General features: G+C 39.0%; 1 long non-coding RNA gene and 1 pseudogene across 1 annotated transcript in view; both read left to right on the forward strand.

Moving 5' to 3' along the window:
* LOC138158728 (uncharacterized) overlaps positions 1 to 19,237 on the forward strand; it is a 28,888-nt gene extending 9,651 nt beyond the window's left edge. Inside the window, exons 2-5 of the long non-coding RNA XR_011167717.1 lie at positions 8,426 to 8,479; positions 9,223 to 9,291; positions 11,807 to 11,906; positions 18,875 to 19,237. This is a non-coding gene — a long non-coding RNA (uncharacterized lncRNA). The remainder of the gene's footprint in view (positions 1 to 8,425; positions 8,480 to 9,222; positions 9,292 to 11,806; positions 11,907 to 18,874) is intronic.
* LOC138159067 (large ribosomal subunit protein P1 pseudogene) lies at positions 431 to 834 on the forward strand (annotated as a pseudogene).
* Positions 19,238 to 21,349: the final 2,112 nt, after the last annotated feature.

Consider the following 21,349-nt stretch of genomic DNA (forward strand, 5'->3'; position numbering starts at 1 on the left):
AGATCATGGCAAAATTTGGTTGCCCAGGGAAGTTCCTCAGTCTTGTATACCAACTCCATGATGACATGCTTACATGAGTTCTGGATGATGGATGATGCTCTCATGCTTTCCCAGTTACCAATGGAATGAAGCAGGACTGTGTGCTTGCTTCCATACTTTTTAGAATGACATTTTCCTCAATGTTGTCAGATGCCTTCAATGACAATGAAAATGGCATCAAGGTCAGCTCCTGCGCTGAGGGCAAGTTATTTAACTTGAAAAAGGTTACATGCCAAGACTAAAGTAGAAGGAGAGTTGGTGTGCAACTTTTTATTCAAAGATGCACTCAACAGCCTTTCTCTTCATTGTCTGTAAGGTGCTTGGTTCTTCTTCGGAAGCTAAAGCCATGTTGGGGTGACTAAGGCCACTTCAGCCGGTGACTAAACACCATTACAAACAAGCCTCTCCTCATCTGTCTACTGAAATGGCCGTCTCTGAGGTCGCTTGCATCTACTCTGCCCTCATCCTTCACAACGATGAGGTTACTGTCACGGAAGATAAAATCAATGCCCTCATTAAAGCTGCAGGTGTAAATGTTGAACCATTCTGGCCTGGATTATTTGCCAAGTCCAATGTCAACATTGAAAGTCTAATCTGCAAAGTAGGTGTTGATGGACCTGCCCCAGCAGCTGGCGGTGCTGCCCCTGCTCCTGCTAGCACAGCTGCCCCAGCTGAGGAGAAGAAGAAAGAGGAAGCAAAAAAAGAAGAATCCGAGGAGTCCGATGATGACATGGGCTTTGGTCTGTTTGACTTTTTGTAACATTAAATAAAAAGCTTAACTCAAAAAAAAAAAAAGATGCACTCAACAAAGCCTTGAAGGCTGAGATATAACAAAGTATGGATCAATCCTCTACCACTTGTGCAAATTTTGGCCTGACAATCAACACTGAGAAAATAAAGGTTCTCTACCAGCTAGCACCTGGTCATGCCTAACTTCATTGTTGTATGCCTGTGAAACCTGGACAGCCTATTAGTGCCATGCCAGAAAATTGAACTGCTTCCATTTGAATTGTCTTAGGAAGATTCTGAATATTACCTGGCAAGATAAGGTACCAGACACGGAGATGCTTTCTCTTTTTTTAAAGCAATTGGGGTTAAGTAACTTGCTCAAGGTTACAGGCCAGGTGTTTCTGGGTGGGTGCTAAGTGTCTGAGCCCAGATTCAATACCCAGGTCATCCCAACACTGGGGCCAGTGCTCTTACTCGCTGTGCTATGTGGCCGCCCCTCGGAGATGCTTTCTTAAACTGAATTGCCAAGCTGTCAAACTCTATGGCAGAGAGAACACAGCTCCAATGGGCTGGTCATGTAATTGGAATACCAAATGTACATTTACCTACAGCACTATTTTAGAAGAACTAGCACCAGGCAAGCGCTCACATAAGATCAGAAGTACAAAGACACTCTCAAGGTCTCGACGAAGAACTTTGATATTGATTGTGAGACATGGGAGACAAGGGCACAGCACCACCCAGAATGGCATGGAAAAGTGAGATATGGAAATCTAGAGGCATCTCCATCCCAAATGTTCAGACTGTGCCCAACCTACGGAGAGTCTTCCTAGCTCATTTTGGACTGATCAGCCACAGTGAAACACACTGTACTTTGACCCTAACATTGAAAAACAATGACATGATCTTATCACACCTTTATTTTACAAAGAGCTCAAAAAGCTTGGAATTAGGGTTGGAATAGAAGTGTGGGGAGAGCCTTCAGGGAAAATAACCTGAAAAAATAAGGTAGCAGAAGAACAAAGAGAGCAAGGGATTGAAAGAAGTAGAGAGTAAGTAAGACACCAGAAACCTCCAAATTTACTCTTGTCTATATTGCTCTATCCTCCCAAAATGGTCATTAGCTCTAATTTTCTCCCTCCCTAATTTCCTTCTCCTATTCCAAGTTCCTTAAAAACTTTTTTTGGCCCCCAATCCCCTTCTCTCTTTCTCTCTTTCCCAATTTACCTGCTGCTTTCACCGTGGACATTTGTAATTTCAGCTGTGACTCTCATCCACTGTGGAAAGCAATAGAAAGATGCTATTGGGAAAAGCTCCCTCAAAATCCAGCAGAAGGCAGCCTATAACACGTATGAAGGTCAGAAGGGAAAGCAGTGAATTAGAGGACTAATGAGAAGCCCATGGCAGATGAGGGACTAAGGAGAGGCTGGGGGAGGGGCCAGCAGGGACTGCAGCACATAGAATGCTGCCTCATAGTCTAACTTGAACCTGAAAATTCTTTGTTGTCAACCTGAGGATTCTTGGAAACTAACAGTAAAACAGAGGAACCTAAGTCTCTTTTCTGAAAATAACTTGGGTGAGCTTTGACATGTATAGTGACTATTTCCTCAACCCAACCACTGGCTCATATGAAGAAGTATTCACACATACGTGGTTTTACCTCTTGAAGATAGAATGTTTTTGGCAAATGAGTAGGATACAGGATAATGACTATTACCTATGAGAAGCGTACTAGGACTTTGGACTCCACCAGCATATATGCGCTTACAAACACAAGCAGACAGTACCATCACATGTTCTACCTAACATCTTTATTCTTCTTCTCCTGCTCCTTCCCTTCCTCTTTTTCCTCCTCCTCCTCCTTCATCTATCACCATCAGGTTGGGCAAGCCAGGCAGCACAAGATAGAGCACCATATCTGGAGCCAGGAAGACCTGCATTCAAATACAGTCTCAGACACTCACTATGTCACTTAGTCCTGTTTGCCTCAGTTTCCTCATTTGTAAAATGAGCTGGAGAAGGAAATAACAAACCACTCCAATATGTTTGCCAAGACAACCCCAAATGGGGTCAAAAAGAGTAAGACTGAATAACAACAATCAGCTGTTGAGTGTAACTGACTTGTCAAACCCTTCCTGGTTCCCTAGGAAATGATCCTTAGAGATCAGTCAGGATATACAAGAAGGCCCATCAATTAATCTCCCTCCCCCTCTTCCATATTTCTGCTTCTTGAGCAACTGCCCTTCTGACTCCATCTGACTCATTCCTACTTAGTTATACTCTCTCCAGCCGACTATTTATATATTTTTTAAAAAGACAGTATACCATAACAGTTCTCACAAATCAGTTCAGAACATTGAATCTTTTCAAGTGTATTCTAAAATTCAGACAAATCTTCTCTGTTCTCCTCATCCCCAGGAAGTTACTAGATTATCTCCCTAAAAATAAATGAGACAACTTTTCAAACCCTCTATTTTGAAACTGTGAAGCCAAAATTTCAAGAAATTAAAATTGTCATGATAGATAAAAAATGTTTTAGAGAACTTTAGATTTGTCAAAATTTGGCCTGTCCACATCTCATAACTTGAGATAAATCAGAGTTTGGAGCTGGACAGGACCTCAAAGGTCATCTAATCCAATGCCTTCCTTTTATATAGTAGAGGAAACTGAGGCAAGGAGAGATGAAACCATTTAAACAAGATCACCTAGAGTTTGGACCCATGTTTTCTGATGCCAAATCCAGCTGTCTTTCCTTTATGTGGATCTCCTTCTTGGAACCTTCAGATTCACTACAGAGCATGTGGTCAGCCAACCAATAAACTCATTCCAGGCTACAACACTTCTAAACATTTCCCTCAGCTTTTCTATGTAAAGGATGCTGCTTTGGTTTAGCACCTCAGCATCTTGTATGTTCCCTCCTTCACTGGCTTTTTTCATCTTCCCACCTTCCAAAAAGTGAGTGCTTACCAAGGATCTGTCCTTGGCCTGCTATTTTTCCACACTTTCTGCCTTGGGAGCCTTATTCATTCCCATGGCTTCAAATACCACCCCTGGTCAGATGACTTCTGTCCTGACCTCCCTTCTGAGCTCCAGATCCTAATATTCAACTTCCTACAGGACATTACCACATAGATGTCTAGCCAGTATCCCAAACTGCTGACTTAACTTCTGTAACATTTTCTGAATTCTTCCCCTTCTCTCAATTCCCACTTACACCATTCATCCTTAGGCCTTCATTGCCTCTCCAGCCTCCTGCCCCACTTCTATTGCAACATATTGCTCACAGGTTCTCCAAATTCTACTCTTTGCTCCTCTAAAACTTATCCTTCATACTGCTACTAGAACAATACTTTTTATGCCCATATCCAGTCCTGTCATTATCACGCTCAAAAATATTCAGTGGCCCTCTATTGCCTCCCTAGGTGGTATAGTGGATAAAGGGCTGGGTCTGGAATCAGGAAGAGTTGAATTCAATTCTGGTCTCAGGTACCCACCAGCTGTGTGACCCTGTGCAAGTCACTTACCCTCTGCTTGCCTGAGTTTCCTCAACTGTAACATGGGGGTAATAATAGCACTTATCTTTCAGGTTTGTTGTATCAAATGAGATAATATGTGTGTATGCATATATAAATTCATTTCAATTTTCATTTCATTATATCAATATATAATGTATTATATATACACACACACATATATATATATACAAATATGTACTTATTCCCTTTCCTGTGAGTGTAAAAGGAGATTTTCTAATATATGTTTGTGTGTATGTGTATACTTATTCCCTTTACTTCCCTCTTCCCCTCCTCTGAGGAATCTTTCTTATCTCAATTAGAAATAATCTACTTTCTCCGAACTCTGGCAGTACTCATTATCTGTGTGTGACACTCATGTGACACTTGTTTACTGCCCTGTCCTGGTCGCTGTGTACTTGTGTTATCTCCCAACTAGACTATAAAAAAGGCCCTAGAGCTTAGAGATTGTCTGAGATTTCTTTCTATCCCCAGAAGCAACACCTGACACAGTACCTTGTGTATGTTCAATAAATATTTGTTGAATGAGTAGTTCCTAGAAGTTATGCTTAACTGAAAATAGACTGTTCTAGGGAAGCTATAGGGCTTTGTACGGTGATCCTGATGCTAGAACACCACCTATGATTAGGACTTTGGTCAACCATATGACATAATGATTAATTTCAGGATTGTTGGGGCAAAGGGGCAGTTGAGACCAATAAAAAGTTGTTTTCCCTTTTTCATGTATATGTACACAAAGGATAACGAAACAGACTAGGAAGCATTTTGGGCCAAATAATAATAAACTATTATAGAACATCTTTAATCTCCGAGGGACTAGGAAAAGTTGAGAGAAGATAAAAGTAAATATGGAGCTAAAATGGGCCTGTTCCATTCTACAAAGTATGGGAGCAGAAGAGAGTTAGGATACAAGGACATTCCCAGAGGATGGGAAGGACAAAAGAGAGCTGAGGGACATAGAGGACCAGAGGAACACAGGAAGAGGGCACCAATCAATGGCATTTCTTCCTCTCTATAATTTGGCGATGAAAGGATAAGGTTCAAAAGGGCAGAATATAATTCAAAAAAATCCAAGGTACCCCCAAATAACAGGCTTCCCAAACAGAGCTGACTTTTTTTTATGCACAGAATAGTTGACTACCTGTGTAATATGACCACCACATAATATGATTTCAAGTACAACTACAATGTTCCCTAGTCCCTTAAAAAATATTTCCCTCACCTCATCTGACGATGCCTGAAATTCCTTCATAGTAGGTGGTCTTAAGATAGAATCCATTTCAGGGTAACAATGAAGTTGAATAGTAACTAATAATAATGATTACATCTTTATTTTCTTTCTTTCTTTCTTTTCTTTCTTTATTTTCACTAGCCTCTGGTTTCCTCTGTAGTCCTGTGTATTTTATACATTTAAAAATATTATTCTGGAGGGGGGAAAACAGGGATGGGGAGAAAATTTGGAACTCAAAGACTTGTAGAACTGAATGTTGTAAACTAAAAACAAATATATTTAAAAGGAAAAAAGTATTATTCTGAGAAGTCCATAGGCTTCCCCAAACTGCCAAAGGGGCCTATGGCATTTTTTTTAAAAAGATTAATACTACTTCACAGGGAGTTAGACAAAGCTTAACTGTGCAAATGCCATTAGGACAGTTGGTATTTTGATGTGTAATTTTGACATGTAATTTCCTTATATGAAACTCATTTCAATAATTGAGGGTTCTTGGCTTTTATTTATATGAACACTTTCTCCACTAGTGGAGATTGAAACCTGCTCTGTGCCTTTGTAGAGATCTTCGTCAGTTGTTGTGGCCAAAAATATTTATCCCCTGGTGAACAAACCTCTGAACATAAGCTAGACTGAGAATGACAGGATGCATGAAATCCATTCCAGACATACATTCAAAGTCTTTTCATTTTGTTAGGATCTGCCAGAGACTGGACTTTCACTGGCACATCCATTGAGAAGGCAAAGTCATCTCTACCCCATAATGTTGCATCAGAGGAAAATTTCTGTGGAGGCTCACCTGTAACACTGTAATATTAATATTAATAACAATAATAATAACAATAGCATGTATATATTACTTTTAAGGGTTACAAAAGGCTGTGCTTATGTTATCTCCTTTGATCCTCACAAACAACTTGTTAGGTAGATGCTGTTATTAGCCCCATTTTACAGATAAGGAAACTAAGAAGTTAAATGACTTGCCCAGAGTCACACAGCTAGTAAGTGTCTGAGGGGAAAAGTTGAACTTAGGGCTTGCCTGATTCCAAGTTTATCATTCTAGTCCCTCAGCCAGCTGCCTAATGATACTTGTACTACCTGCTTCATAAAGTGCTTTGATAAAATGTTTTTATAAACATAAGATACTATACAAATTGATTTAAAAAAAAAGATACTATAAAAATAACAATAGTTCACATGAAGGTGGCGCTGATTCTCATTTATTGAGACCAGGTTTTGACTGGCTATTGGGTTGGAAGAAGGAAGATAATAGTTCTAACAGCATTGGACAACTGAAGAATGGGAAGGGAAATCATGAAATGCTGAGAGTGCACAGAAACAGGAACCCAGGGCTACCGAAGACAAATTTCTTCCCCTTTGTAACTTTGTTCATAGACAGTTCTGCTCCTCCGTGATTATTGCTGGTAACTTTTCACTCCCACCACTCATGTGATCAAAGGCCACCTTTTTTTAGACTACATCCTTAAAATCAAAGCCTTCCTCTTCTCTTTTTCTCCAGGAGCCCTCCTCCATAGTGCTGCTACATCTCATGTTTCCACAAAATTTGTTCAGCCTTATTCTCTCTTCCAGATCACTTAAATCCAATTCACCCAAAAGTCAAGACATCACCCTCATGATGTCATTGGTCTTTGAAAATGAAGGACAAACAACAGCTCATATGAAGAGCAAAATGGCTTTCCTACAATGTAAGGAAATGTCACAGGAAACAAATATACATGTAGATAAGTTATAAGCACTCGCTCCTTCAGTAGACTCTCCTTCATTCCCCTCTTGGGAATGTTCCTGACTCTGGGTTTTACCCCCATGTGTCAGCTGCCTTCTCACCCTGGAACATCTCTTCAAAAATTCCACTAGGCATCTGCTTCCAATCTTTAGCTTTTCCCTAAATAATCTTGCCTTTGGTCAGGTAATGTATTCCTTTCTGTTCATGGCAGCAACTCCCAATCTGGATCCAACTCTCTGTCTCTGTCTCTGTCTCTCTCTCTCTTTCTCTCTGTCTCTCTCTCTGTCTCTGTCTCTCTGTCTCTGTCTCTGTCTCTGTCTCTCTCTGTAAATCCAGACCTTTAGCCTTAGAACTTCAAGGGGTTAAGCAGAAAAAAAAAAGATCAGATAACCAAAGGAAGTGGTTTCCCTTTAATAAGACATTAACTTCACTAAGAAAGCAAGGGGTGTGGAAAATGCAGTTGTTTATATTATCTCCTCCCATCTTAGCACAAAAATAAATAACTTAAAGAGAGGAGGAACACCAGAAAGATTTTTTTCCCCTCTAATCTTTTTTGATCATGTAGGACAACCATTTTGCTTTCCCATAAAGCAACCCTTGGTATCACTGTCAGAGACAATACTGGGATGGAGGGACCAAAAGTCTGACCCAATGTGTCACTTCCTGTTTTCTCATGTAAGTATTGGCTTGTAATGAAACAAACTCAGTTTCTACACTAGACTTTTTTTCAAAAATAATAGATTATTATTTTTATTTTTCAAGTAACAAGTTTTTTTAAAATTAATTTGTCCCCTCACACTTTACCCATTAAGGGGGAAAAAACACATACACTAAAAAACAAATACCTCATTACATACCTACTAGCCAAACAAATTCCCACATTTAGCAAAGTCCAAAAATGTATGCCTGTCTCTTTCTGCATTTTAAGTTCATCTCCTCGCTAGCAGAAGGTCAGTTTCCTATTTTATCCTCGTTTTTTTTTTTTTACTAGTGGTTTATCATTCCATTTCTAACACTACCAAAGTCTTTCAAAGTTTTTTCTCTGTAACTTGGTGGTATTGTTCAGTCGTGTCCAACTCTTCGTGACCCCATTTAGGATTTTCTTGGTAAAGATACTGGAGTGATTTGCCATTTCTCAATTTCAATTTGCAGATGGAGGAACTGAGGCCAACAGAGTTAAATGACTTACCCAGGGTCACACTGCTAGTAAGTGTCTGAGGTCGGATTTGAATTCAGAAAGATGAGTCTTCCTGAGTCTAGACCCAGCACTCTTCCCACATAACTGCCCTCTCTCCCTAATATAATCTTCCTATAAATTGCTCACCTAGTTCTGCTCACTTTGTTCAGCAACAATTCATAAAGGTCTTTCCAGTTTCCTCTAAAATTGTACATTTCATTTCTTATTGTGTGATAATATTCCATTACCTTCTATAATTTGTGTAGTCATTACTCGGTAGACAAGCCCCTCTGATTTCCATTTTTTAGCAACCACAAAAAGAGCTACTCCATATTTTTTGTATAAATAGATCCTTTTCTTTTTTCTTTGATTTGTTTGGGTAGATAACTTATAGTAGGCATTCTTAAAATTAGCAGCAAAGAGATGCCTAAGTGTGGGAGAACCTGACCAAATGCAGCTACTCTCTCACGTAAGTGCCTTGATGATTCTTTGAAAGATTGTCTCAGGGTCTACATTGATAGACATGTAACATATAATTCACATGATAGAGGAAGACCTCCAACACATTGTGAAGGCACCATATGGGAAGATATATACCATCACCCCTTAGTATAAAAAGATATAATATATTACAAGGGTTGTAATTTTTATACATGAAGAAAATACCCACATGAATGAGACCACTGACCTATTGAAGTGTTATCTTTAGCAATTATAATAAAAATAACAAGTAATTTTTAAATGGTCCCTTTCATTTCTTCTTGAAATACAGCATCATCAGAGTCCAAAGGAAAAGAAAGGCATCTAATGTGGCTGCCCTCAATACTTAAGGACTAACAGGGTGAGGATTTTTTTTCAAACCTCAATAAGCTACACAAATCACAAATGAAAAATTCTTAATGGGTTATTAGACCATAGAGATTATTCTCTAAAGAATCATTCATCCACCACATTGGACTTGTTCAATTAATGAATGAATGAAAATGTATTTATTAAGTATTTACTATGCGCCAGTCAGAATGCTAGACACGGTGGGGATGCAAATACAAGCAAGTAACAAAGTCCCTGACCTCAAGGAGCTTACATTGTAGTAGATGAAGACAGTAGGATAGAGTTGGCCAGTAAAGAATGTTTTGGATAAGAAAGTCAGAGGAAATGGTGATTGATGTGTCCTTTTTGAGGAATAGCATTTTTGATAAAACTAATAATACAGCTTGCATGTGCATGTGTGTATGTGTGTGTATCACTTCAAGGTTTGCAAAGCTCTTATATACAGGGTGTCCCAAAAGTCTTAGCTTTGCTATTAAAGCTTAACACTGAACTTTTGGTATACTCATATTCTCTCTTTTGACCCTCACAATAACTCTTTGAGGCAGAAAGGCATTAAGTGATTTGTCCAGGGTCACTAGTTAGTACCTGAGGCAAAATTCCAGGCCATGTCTTCTGGACCCCAATTCTAGTGCTCTGTTCGATACACCACAGAGATGCTCTGATTAAAGCAGGTGTGAGAAGTATACTACATACACAACCATGGCATAGAAATAGTGAGACTAGGCCCAGATAAGAAAAAGTAGGTGCTCAACAATCAGAAGTCTGGGATTTCAGGGGTGGGAACTTGAGTTCAGGGTCAGAGGTGGGGCGATTGGAACTCAGGCATGGAAACTCCCTCCTCCAATACAATTCAACAACTGCTTGGAACTTAATAGTCTTAGCAGTAATTACCTGGAGCTCTTGGAAGTTGAGTGACTTGCCCATGCTTACACAGTATATGTCAGAAGCAGATCTTAAAGCTGGATCTTCCTGACTAGGTCAGCTCTCTGTTCGATTTCATGTAAATATTCCATTGCTACAGAGCTTAGTAATACTTCTTGAATACTTCTAATTCTTGCAAATGTAGAAGGCCAGCTTCTTTATGCGCACCTCTATCCTCATCATTATTGTTGTTGTTTTTTTGGAGGGCAATTGAGGTTAAGTGACTTGCCCAAGGTCACACTTCTAGCTTTTGTGTTAAGTGTCTGAGGTCATATTTGAACTCAGGTCCTCCTGACTCCAGGGCCAGTGATCTATTCACTGCGCCACCTAGCCGCCGCCCTCATCATTGTTGTTGTACTGCATACAGTTTCATTTCTGATCTTAGCAAGAGACACTAGCTATAGGGTTTGGAAGGGGGAAGAAAAGAGATAGTATACTCTTCAGCAGTAGGATAATGTTATTGAATGCAACTAATTTACACAAGCAATTATATCATGCCCTTTAATGATGTGCCCAAAATGATGGAAGAAAATGCCATGTGAGGTGTTATTGCTACAATTTGTTTCCCTGACAAACTGCATGTCTGTAACCGTTCCTAAGAAATAGCCAACAACATGATCATTCAACACAACACTCAAAGGTCAAGCAGGACTTGGAATGCTTTTTGAATGTTCTTAATGTCATAACAAGCTTCAAAAAACACTTATTAAGAAAGCATAGTTACAGAGAGTTGAGCTCTCTGTAACTATATACATAACACAGATACAGTAGACACTATGCTCTCTAACCAGAAGCTCACTGTTTTAGCCAATGCTAATGTATGCTGGACATAAAGGACCATCTCAGCATGCCTATAAGTCTACAAATATTACATGCTCAAATTAAAGTATGCTCATGTCATGCATGTAAGTGAAATTTCATAGGGAAAAATAAGAGACAAATTTGCATGGGCTTTGACCCTTTCCTCAAAACATTTTCTGATTGATATTATTGCTTTACTTGGTTAACTGATACATAACATCCTTTATTCAAATCATTCATATCCCTTCCTGCCTTATAGTTATTTCCACCTCTCCCTACCTCCTGACACCTGTATTAAATTGATCGTAAGCTCTTTGAGGGCAGATACCATCATTCCTCTTTGTATCTCTGCCACCAATGAGTGAGCACAGAGAGACACACACACACACACACACACACACACACACAAAGTGCCTACCACTGTGTAGGTACTTACAGATATTTTGAATGAATAAATGAATGAATGGAGTCTCACTTTGCCAGATACCCAGCATAAATCCTTTTGTCAACAGAATTTTGGTACCTGGATCCCAAGCTTAAACACCTGAATCTTTCCATGAATATATTTCTGGTCTCAACTTCCAGGTCTAGCTCAGAATTTGTAAGACAATTTTTAGATGTTAGAAGTTTTTGGCTTCATTTTAATTTTCCTCCCTTAGAAACAAAGTGAATTATTTTCTTGCATTGAACCATTAGCCATATTGAGATGTGTGAATCCTGGTACAGGAACTATGTAGACTTTTCAGTCCTTGAATGATTTGCAAGTTTCTGCACTGAGCAAGTTTTTTTTTTCTTCCCTGTAGGAAAATTGTTTTTTCAGTCATTTGACTCAGCATTTGAGGTGCTACACTAGAGAAAAAGTTAAATTGTTTGACTGAATTAATCAACATTGCATAATGGACAGTGAGTATACATTGCAAGCTGTGTATGTGTCAAGTGCTCCTGGGGGGATAGTATGGAGGCTAGTTTGGGGAAAGAATAAGGGTAATAAGCAATAGTGTAAAAAAATAATCATGTTCAACTGGGAAATAAGATATACAGGCACTGGGGTGTGGAGATCCATCTTGCCCTACCAGAAAGTCGTAGAGGGAATGAGGAGGATATAGGAGGGAGCAGATTGGGGGAGGGGTATACAGTGGGATCACTGTTTTGGGGTGGTGGGTAGGGGAAAGATGGGGAGAAAATTTATAACTCAAAATCTTGGGGAAATAAATTATGTAAACTAAAAATAAATGTAAAATTTAATTTAAAAAAAGAATAACCATGTTACAAGTTCAGAATCATAATAACATACTCATGTTACAAATTAGGTTTGTTCAGCCCTGGCACACAGAAAAATCTCCTTAGTGTTAGACAATACTCTTTTTAACTTTATCAGGAGGGTGGTAACCATAAGCAATATGAAAACGTCATGAATCATTTATGATTAAATGTTTGCTCTCAGGGGAATGACATGATAACAAAATCTGGGTTTAAATAATTCACACAGAAAGGAAAACCAAATGTGAAAAAAAAATCAAAATGATAAATGAAAAAAATTTTGACCAGAGGGAAAGTTATACTTTAAATTGTCTTAATAAATAATGGGAAATATAATAAACCAGAGCTATCCAGGCCAGTCTGGTGGTTCAACTCTAAACTTGGAATGAAATGAGATACTCATAGGTCATTCAACAATTAACAAAAGAAGGTTTACTTAGCCATAGCAGGGGAAAGACTTTGAGAACAGGGAAGTAACAGTCACTAAGAACATACATAGCCTTAATTCATCTAGGCTTAGCTCTCCAGTTCTGGTGTTACTGGTCGTTCTGATGGTATGTGGTTAGAATTCTAAGGGAGGAGCTCTAGCCCCTCTTGGATGTTTTTGTACTCAGGTGACCCGGAAGCTACATCAACAAGCCTGAGCCTTAGCCCCTTGAGCCAATTAAATCTTGAAGACAGTCTCAATATTTTTTAAGGAAAAATTAGACTAATCTGCATGGAGTGGGGTCATAGTATATTGTTCCCATCACATCCTACTCCTAGGTGGTAAGGTCCTAAAAGTCTTCTAGAGGATGTTCTACCACATAAATGACTTTAAAACTGTTGTTACTGGACAAATTTGACCTTGGAAATGCAAGAAGCCTAACATTGGTAGCACTGAAGAAGGAAAAGAAAAGCTAAAATAGAACAGCAACGAAAACAAATTCTTCAAGAGGCTTTTGAAGAGGAAATGACCAAATATGGAGGAATGAAGACCAGAGATCCCAGACTTAACCTCCCCCTTTTGAAAGGCTAGAGTCAAATCTTAACAATCTGGTGTGACTAATGTCAAACTTTGCAATTAATAGCGAGTTTCTCAATGTAAAGAGATGATGAGCAGGAGCAAAGTTCGCACATCAAAAATATAGCTCTGATGATGATACTTATGCAAAGTCACCACTTATTATCATGAGTCAGAGTCACCTGTAGGACGGTAGCAGACAAATCATTACCCCCTTGTATGAGGCTTGTCCCAGTACGAACCATTCTGTGGCCTCTGGGGTCGAAGTTGCACCCCCTTGTGCATGAACATGGCGACTACAGGGGCTGCTACTGTCTCTGTGCCAGGTTCTGCCACTGCTGAGACTTGACTCTGTCCCTATGCTGGAGTTAAGCATTGCCCAGGGCCTGACTCTGTCTAGAGTTTTATATAAATATATATGTATGTATATGTGTCTGTCTGTCTGTGTATATACACATATATTATATATGTGTAGATGTATATATACATACATACATACATATATCTGCATATATACACAACATATAAATCTATTTATCTATTATTATTGCTGAGTTGTTTCCGTCATGTTCAACTCTTTGTGACCCCATTTGGGGTTTTCTTGGCAAAGAAACTGGAGTGATTTGCCATTTCCTTCTCTAGCTCATTTTATAAATAAGGAAACTGAGGCAAGCAGGATTAAGTGACTTGCCCAGGGTCACACAGCTAGTAAGCATCTGAAGTCAGATTTTAACACAGGAAGATGAGTCTTCCTGACTCTAGATCTGGCACTCTATCCCCTACACCACCTAGCTGCTCTTATATAGCTATAGCCATAACTATACCTGTTCTTCTGAACTTGCCAGGGCATATAAGAAAGGCCACTTCTTCATGTGAGACAGCACTAAAAGAGGAGCCATCAGCAAGAGGCATCTTGGTGATATGAAATGAGGAGGGGAGGAAAGAGAGCTCATGGAAAATAGCCTTGGCCTTGTTTTGTTTTTTTTTTTTCAGTAAAACCTGAGGCAAGGGGGCGGCCAGGTAGCACAGCCAGTAAGAGCACCGTCTCCAGTGTCAGGGACGACCTGGGGGATAAAATCCGGGCTCAGACACTTAGCACCCAGCCAGAAACACCTGGCCGTGTAACCTTGAGCAAGTTACTTAACCCCGATTGCTTTAAAAAAAAAAAAAACATGAGGCAAGGTTCTTAGGGGAGAGAATGGGAGAGGGGGAAACATGGGAAGTCAAAGGAGGGATGAAAAGGTTTGGAAAAACCACTATGTGAGTAGGACAGTGAGTTAAAAAGATGTAAAAGGATTGCTTTACAAAGTGAGGGCCCAGTTTAGGTTATGTAACATAAGTTTGTAGTGGTCCCAGTCAACATGATTTTGAGATTTTCTCCAGATTCATTCAGCAACACATATGTAACAGCAAAGGCAGCACATGATGAGAATGATCCAAGCTGAGACTTTACAGGGTAAGATCAATAACATGATAAGAGGGCAAAGGATTCAAAAGAAGAGGACAGTGTAGAGTTAAACTGGTTTACCAAAGAGTCAGGATGGGGAAGGGAGGATAGTGTTAACTAGTGCAGGAATGATGACCTGAGAAAGAAGGAAGGGTTAAGGGACACAGCATCCCAATGTGGACAAAGAACAAATTTTGGGATTGCAAGGCAGAAGAAGTAGAGGTAGAATGACAACATATTGTGATCAGATACAGGAAGTTCATGAATGTGGAAGTGGTGAATTTGTGGGTGATGGCAAGATCAAGAGTGTGAATATCTTTGTGTATATCTGAGGTTGGGTGGAAGAATTGGTCATGTGAAATGAATTAGTTGAGAAACTGTGAGGTTAGGGTATTTGAAGGAGTGTCAATATGTAGTGTAGACACACTCCAGTGCCTAGCACATAGTAGGTGCTTAATAAATGTTTGCTGGATGACTGACTGAAGCCTCCTAGTATGAGAGCAGTAGCTGGGGAGGAGAGAAAGAGTGTGAGCCTGACACTGAATTCATTGAGGAAAGAAGGGGAATGATACACAATAGCTTCCAGAATAAGCAGTACTCTTACTGACCAATAAAGGCTGCAAAAGCTAAGCCACTATGCATAGTCAGGAAGTATGGGAGGACGTGACAAGGAAAGAAGAGAGGAGTGAAGAAAGAAGAAAAAATTAGGAAAGAAGGAAGCAGTAGCAAAAAGGGGGTTGGGGGGCAGAGTTCAGAAGCACTAATAGGGGACAGTGGAGAAGATGAAAGCTATAACCTCTCTGAGGCAACTAGGGGGTGTAGTGCACAGAGCATCAGGTCTGAAGTCAGGAAGACTCATCCTCTGGAGTTCAGATCAGGTCTCAGTAACTTACTAACAGACTAGTAATTGCTCTTCTCTTGGCCAGAAACAACCCTAAGGGTCTCCCCCTCCCAGTTTGATTTTTTTTTTTTATTTAAAGGGGCCATTCCTTGACTCACTACTTAAACAGCCCTAATCACCAAATGGGCATTGCCCATTAAAAGTGAGAACTCAAAAAAAATTAGTTAAAAAAGGTTAAGGTCTCCTACTACATCCTGGGCCATCTCTAGTTTTCCTGATCTATATCTGGCCACTGGACCCAGATGGCTCTGGAGGAGAAAGTGAGGCTGGTGACTTTGCACAGCCCCTCCCTCACTGTAATGCAAGTAACTTGCAAATAATGGCATCCTCTTCCCGATGTCATTGTCCTCTTCAAGAGCAAAGGACAAACCACACAACCAGTGACCCTGGGCAAATCACTTAATACTGCTTGCCTCAGTTTCCTCATTTGTAAAACTGAACTGGAGAAGGAAATGGCAAACCACTCCAGTATCTTTGCCAAGAAAACTCCAAATAGAGTCACAAGGCGTTGGACACAACTGAAACACCACAATAACTTCTCTATGGTTTATGGGAAGAAAATTATATTACTGTGATTCATCACAGCATGAAAGGGACCCTAGAGTATGGATTGGCAGTGAACGGTATTCCACCGTCTAAAGAGATGTATCCTTGGGTCTGTATTCAGAATTTTTCCAGCAGAGGACATAGGACAGCTTGACTCAACAAGCACTTCCCTTTGAAAACCCAGGGCAAAGCAATGGCTTTACCTAAGGCTGATGGGATTATGCCCTAGTTCTCGTTATGGGGGCTGAGAGGGTGACACTGTCTCCCCAGGAGGTGCCCTTCTCTCCAGCGCTGACCCACATAATTCTTTACTAGTCTGTGCAGCCATGAGGACTATAGAGCTCCTGGAGGGTCTTGACACAGTAGTCATTCCTCTCTCTGGCCCACCTTCAAAACCCAAACCCCACAAGGGTGAGAACCAAACTATTCCTCTCTTCTGATGTGACTACACTTCTCAGAGAACTGTCTCTGAGCACTCCTGCTGCCCCTTTACTGTTTTCACTCCAGCTAAAAACAATTCTAGTTACAGCTCTAACCTAGGGTTACCTCCATAACCGAGTAAGGAAAAAGAAAAAGACTTAGAAACAAATATATTTAACAAGGATCTGACATCCAAAATCTTAAGAAATTTATGCAAATTTATTAAAATAAGTTCCATTCCCTAAAGGATAAAGGGTCAAAAGATATGCATAGGTAGTTCTCAAATAAGGAAATACAACTTGTCAATAATCACCTTGAAGACTATTCAGCTCATTAATAATCAGAGAAATGCAAAGGAAAAGAACTCTTTGGTCCACCAATTTAATTGGCTAGGATGGTTAAAAAGGATAAAATTCAAAGTTAATGGGATGATGGAGAAATAGGCATACTATTTATTACATTGCTGCTGGAAGTATGAATGAGTACAATCTCTTATTTTAGTAAACAATAAGAATTATAAAACTGATCCCTTAGACCAGGCCACATGTATCATCAACTTGGGCCCTTTGACTGAATCTAAACTTCACAGAACAGATCTTCTTAATAAAAAGATTTGTTCTGTAAAACTTGGACTCAGTCAAAAGGCTGGCACCTGAGAATCTAGAAAATTGCATATGACCTTGAAACTGCAGGTTCCCCACCCTATCCTTAAATCTTGTGATCCTTCTAGTACAAAGTTTCTTAATCCGGAGTTCATTGATTTTTTTAATATATGTGTTATTTTAATAACTATATTTCTACATAATTGGTTTCCTTTGTAACCCTATGTATTTTATTTTATGCTCTTAAAAACATTCTTGTAATAAGGGGTCCATAGGTTCTACCACTGCCCAAGGAATTTGTGATGCAAAAAAGGTCAAGAAGCCCTGTTCTAGTCAAGATATTCCCTCACATTGTTATAAAAAAAGGAAAATAAAGATCTTTCTGAACAAAAGCAGATTTATATGTAATAGAAAAAATCTAGAAACAACATACATGTCCAAAGTATGGAGAGTAGCTGAAAAAGTTATGAAATATTCACATTACAAAATATGATTACACTAAAGGAAATAACAAATATGGAGGATACAAATACATATTAATGGATTTACATGAAACAATGTAGATTAAGAAAGAATCAGAACAAAGACTATGACTACATAAAGAATAACAAAAATTAGACAAAATATACCAAAAAAAGAATCAGAAAGCAACATGGATACATTTTGTTATGATTTAGCAAAATTGAATAGAGACATTTTGTAAATAAACTAAACTGAAACTTAGAGCTTTACATACTATTTCATTTTTGTTTTGCTTGTATGTGTTTTTCTTGTTTACTAAATTTAAGATGACATTTTAATAAGAAAAAGAAAATATGAGATGCTTTCCAAATGAAAATGATTAAAATTGATGCTCAAAATGACCCTGAGTCACCGACAAAAAGTTGAATTGTGGTCAAAATATGCAGTTTAAGAAGATAGAAGGGAATATGTTTTAGAATGATTTTCTTCCCCCAAAAATGTTAAAAATGGAAAGGACTGGTAAAGTGTTAAATTTCAGTTACATTAAAAATCCAGCTAATTCACTGATGGCACAGAACAATTAAGAATGTTGTACTATCACACATATATATGACAGTTATCCTTTTTCTTCCTCCATCCTTGTTCACCACCATCACAGTGTACCTTCTGTTCAAATATTGGTAAAAAACATAAGGGAAGCCAGGACATTCTATGATGACACATGCTCATGTCATGGCAGATTAGCTAGGAAATAACATCCTAATCTTGTGTTATCTGTCAGGGGCAGCTATTAGTCCTGGTAGAAAGAGCTTGTGTGTCTGAGTGCCTAAGTAGAGAGAATAAAAAAGATAACAACTTATATTTATAAGTGCTTCGTGGTTGTTTAGTCATGTCCAACTCTTTGTGACCCAATTTGGGGTTCTCTTAGCAAGTCATTTAACCTCTACTTGCCTTAGTTTTTCTCAAGTGTAAAATGGAGTTGATAGCACCTACTTCACAGGACTGTTGTGAGGATCAAAACGGATATTTGTAAAGCATGCTGAGCGTAGTCCCTGGCCTATATTAGGTGCTACTTAAATGCTAGCTAGCTAGCCTTATTGGTGCAATTTAAATTCTTGATGACATCAGTAGCAGTTAGCTAACCACCCTCTCTAAAAGTCTCATACATGTTTTACATTTAGAGTTATAGAATTTTAGAGGTAATAATAGTTTAACCCTTTTGTTTTCCAGACAAGGAAGCCCTAAGTATAAGGGTTAAAACTTCTCAGGGGAACTCAAAGTAAATTAATGGCAGTCCTGGAATTGACTTTGACCTCCCAACTCCTCATCCAATGTTCTTCTGTTCTCCAGAAAAGAAAATTGACAGAGTCTTCTCCATTCAGTTTAAACTTGTCTTTGGTTTGTGTTTTGATTTGTCTTTGATTAACTTTGTGTTGATTTGAATATATTGAACATGTCTTACATTATTATTTTATACTATTTTCACATTCATAAGCTATGTTTCCTCAACAAGATTACAGATGTCTCAGTGGCTGGGACCTATGTCTTATTATTCTGGGTATCTCCTAACCACTTTGCAGATATCTCAATAAATATTTGTGCACTGGATTAACAACTGAATAGACATATTTGTTAGTCTGCTAACTGTTTAAAGGACTAATGACCTGATCCTTTTCATTGGTTGGTTGGGTAATTTATTTCCTGAGGCTGGGGCTGAATACTCTGCTCCATGACCACAGAACACATTTCACGTAATTTACTAGGCAAACTCATCACTTAATCTACTGTACTTGACAGCATCAGGAGGGAGACCTGGGTTTAAATCTTAGTTTCCCCACTTACTGGTTGTATAACCTATGGGAAATGGCTTAAAGTCTCTGACCCTCACTTTTTCTCATTTGCAAAATGGGGATGATATTTATTTTACCTCAAAGGTTTGTTGTTAAGATTAAATGAGTTAATAGATGTGAAAAGACAAATATGTACAGACACTTTAGATAGGTCAGTGAAAACTTGTGACCACAAATGGAAAAACTCAAATGGTACATTCTACCGATGCTATCTTTACATATAAAGGACCATGTTGTAGATTATATCCATGAAGACTTCTTCTATAGCCCTGGGTGGATTTGTATCATTACTTTAGGGAATGAATCACCTGACCTGCTACATGTTGTATGCTGGAATAATATGTCTATGGTTACTTTTTTTAAACCATTCATAATCATATTTACCAATCATAACTTAGAGGTATAATCAATCAACCAACACACATTTATTAACTACCTATTATGTACAAGCCATTTTACTGTTAGGGACATAAAGATTAAAATGACATAGTTCTTGTTTTCAAAGATTTATTGGAGGGAAACATGTATGCATACAGAACATCTCCAAAGTCAGTGTAGTTTTAAGTTTTTAACAGAATAACAGAAAACTGCACTGTTTTGGGACATTCTATAAATATGCACCAAATAACAAGATGATTTTTGATGGGGTGTATTCCCTGGGGGAATCAGGAAAAGTCTAGTGTATGCTCTTCTTGAGAGCAGGAACTATTTTTCTTTTTGCTTATATCCCAAGCATTCAGCACAGTGTTTCACAGATAGTGTGGACTTAATAAGTGCTTAATTCCTCCCTTCCTCTTTTCCTCCCTCTCTCCCTTCTTTCCTTCTTTCATTCATTCTTTCCTTCCCTCCTTCCTTTCTTTCCTCCTTTTCTCCTTTTCTTCCTTATGAGATAGCCCTTGACTTGAACTTTGAGGAAAACTAGGGATTCTTTTTTTTTTTTGGAGGGGGAAATCAAGGCAATTGAGGTTGTGACTTGTTATAGGTCACAAACCTAGTGTGTTAAGTGTCTGAGGCCGAATTTGAACTCAGGTCCCCCTGATTCCAGGGCCAGTGCTCTATTCACTAAAACTAGAGATTCTTAAAGGGATAAGGGAGTGAGGAAGGAGTGCATTCCAGGCATAGAGGGCAACCTATACAAGGCATGGAGACAGGAGATGGCATAAGGAAAGGCAAGAAGGCCAGCTTGTCTGGAACATACAATTTGTGAATTGGGGTAAAATACAGGGTGCCCCATTGTTGTTGCTGTTTAGGCATTCAGTCATGTTCAACTCTTCATGACCCCATAGACTATTCAATGCCAGGCCCTTCTGTTCTCCACTATGTCTTAAAGTCTGTCCAAGTTCATGTTCATTGTTTCCATGACACTAACTATCTCTTCCTCTGCCATTCCCTTTTCCTTTTGCCTTTCAATCTTTCCCAACATCAGGGGCTTTTTCAATCAGTTCCATCATCTCATTATGTGCAAGCTATTATATGCAAGCCTATGTGATCTACTATGTGACCAAAGTATTTAAACTTCAGCATTAGTATTTGACCTTCCTGTGAATAGCCTGAATTAATTTCTTTAAATACCGACTGATTTGATCTCCTTGGTATTCAAGGGGCTCTCAGATGTTTTCTCCAGCACCACAATTTGAAAGCGTAAACTCTGTAGCACTCCATTTTCTTTATAGTCCAATTCTCACAGCCATACATTGCTACTGGAAAAAAAAAACAACAAACCATAGCTTTGACTATAGGCACCTTGCTGACACCTCTGCTTTTAAGTATGCTGTCCAGATTTGCCATAGCTTTCCTTTCCAAGGACCAAACATCCTTTATATTCATGGCTACAGTTGCCATCTGCAGTGATTTT

The sequence above is a fragment of the Petaurus breviceps genome, unplaced genomic scaffold (assembly GCF_028583685.1).
Source record: "Petaurus breviceps papuanus isolate PSGF00001 unplaced genomic scaffold, PetGlider_PUasm1.0 175, whole genome shotgun sequence".
Classification (NCBI taxonomy): domain Eukaryota; kingdom Metazoa; phylum Chordata; class Mammalia; order Diprotodontia; family Petauridae; genus Petaurus; species Petaurus breviceps.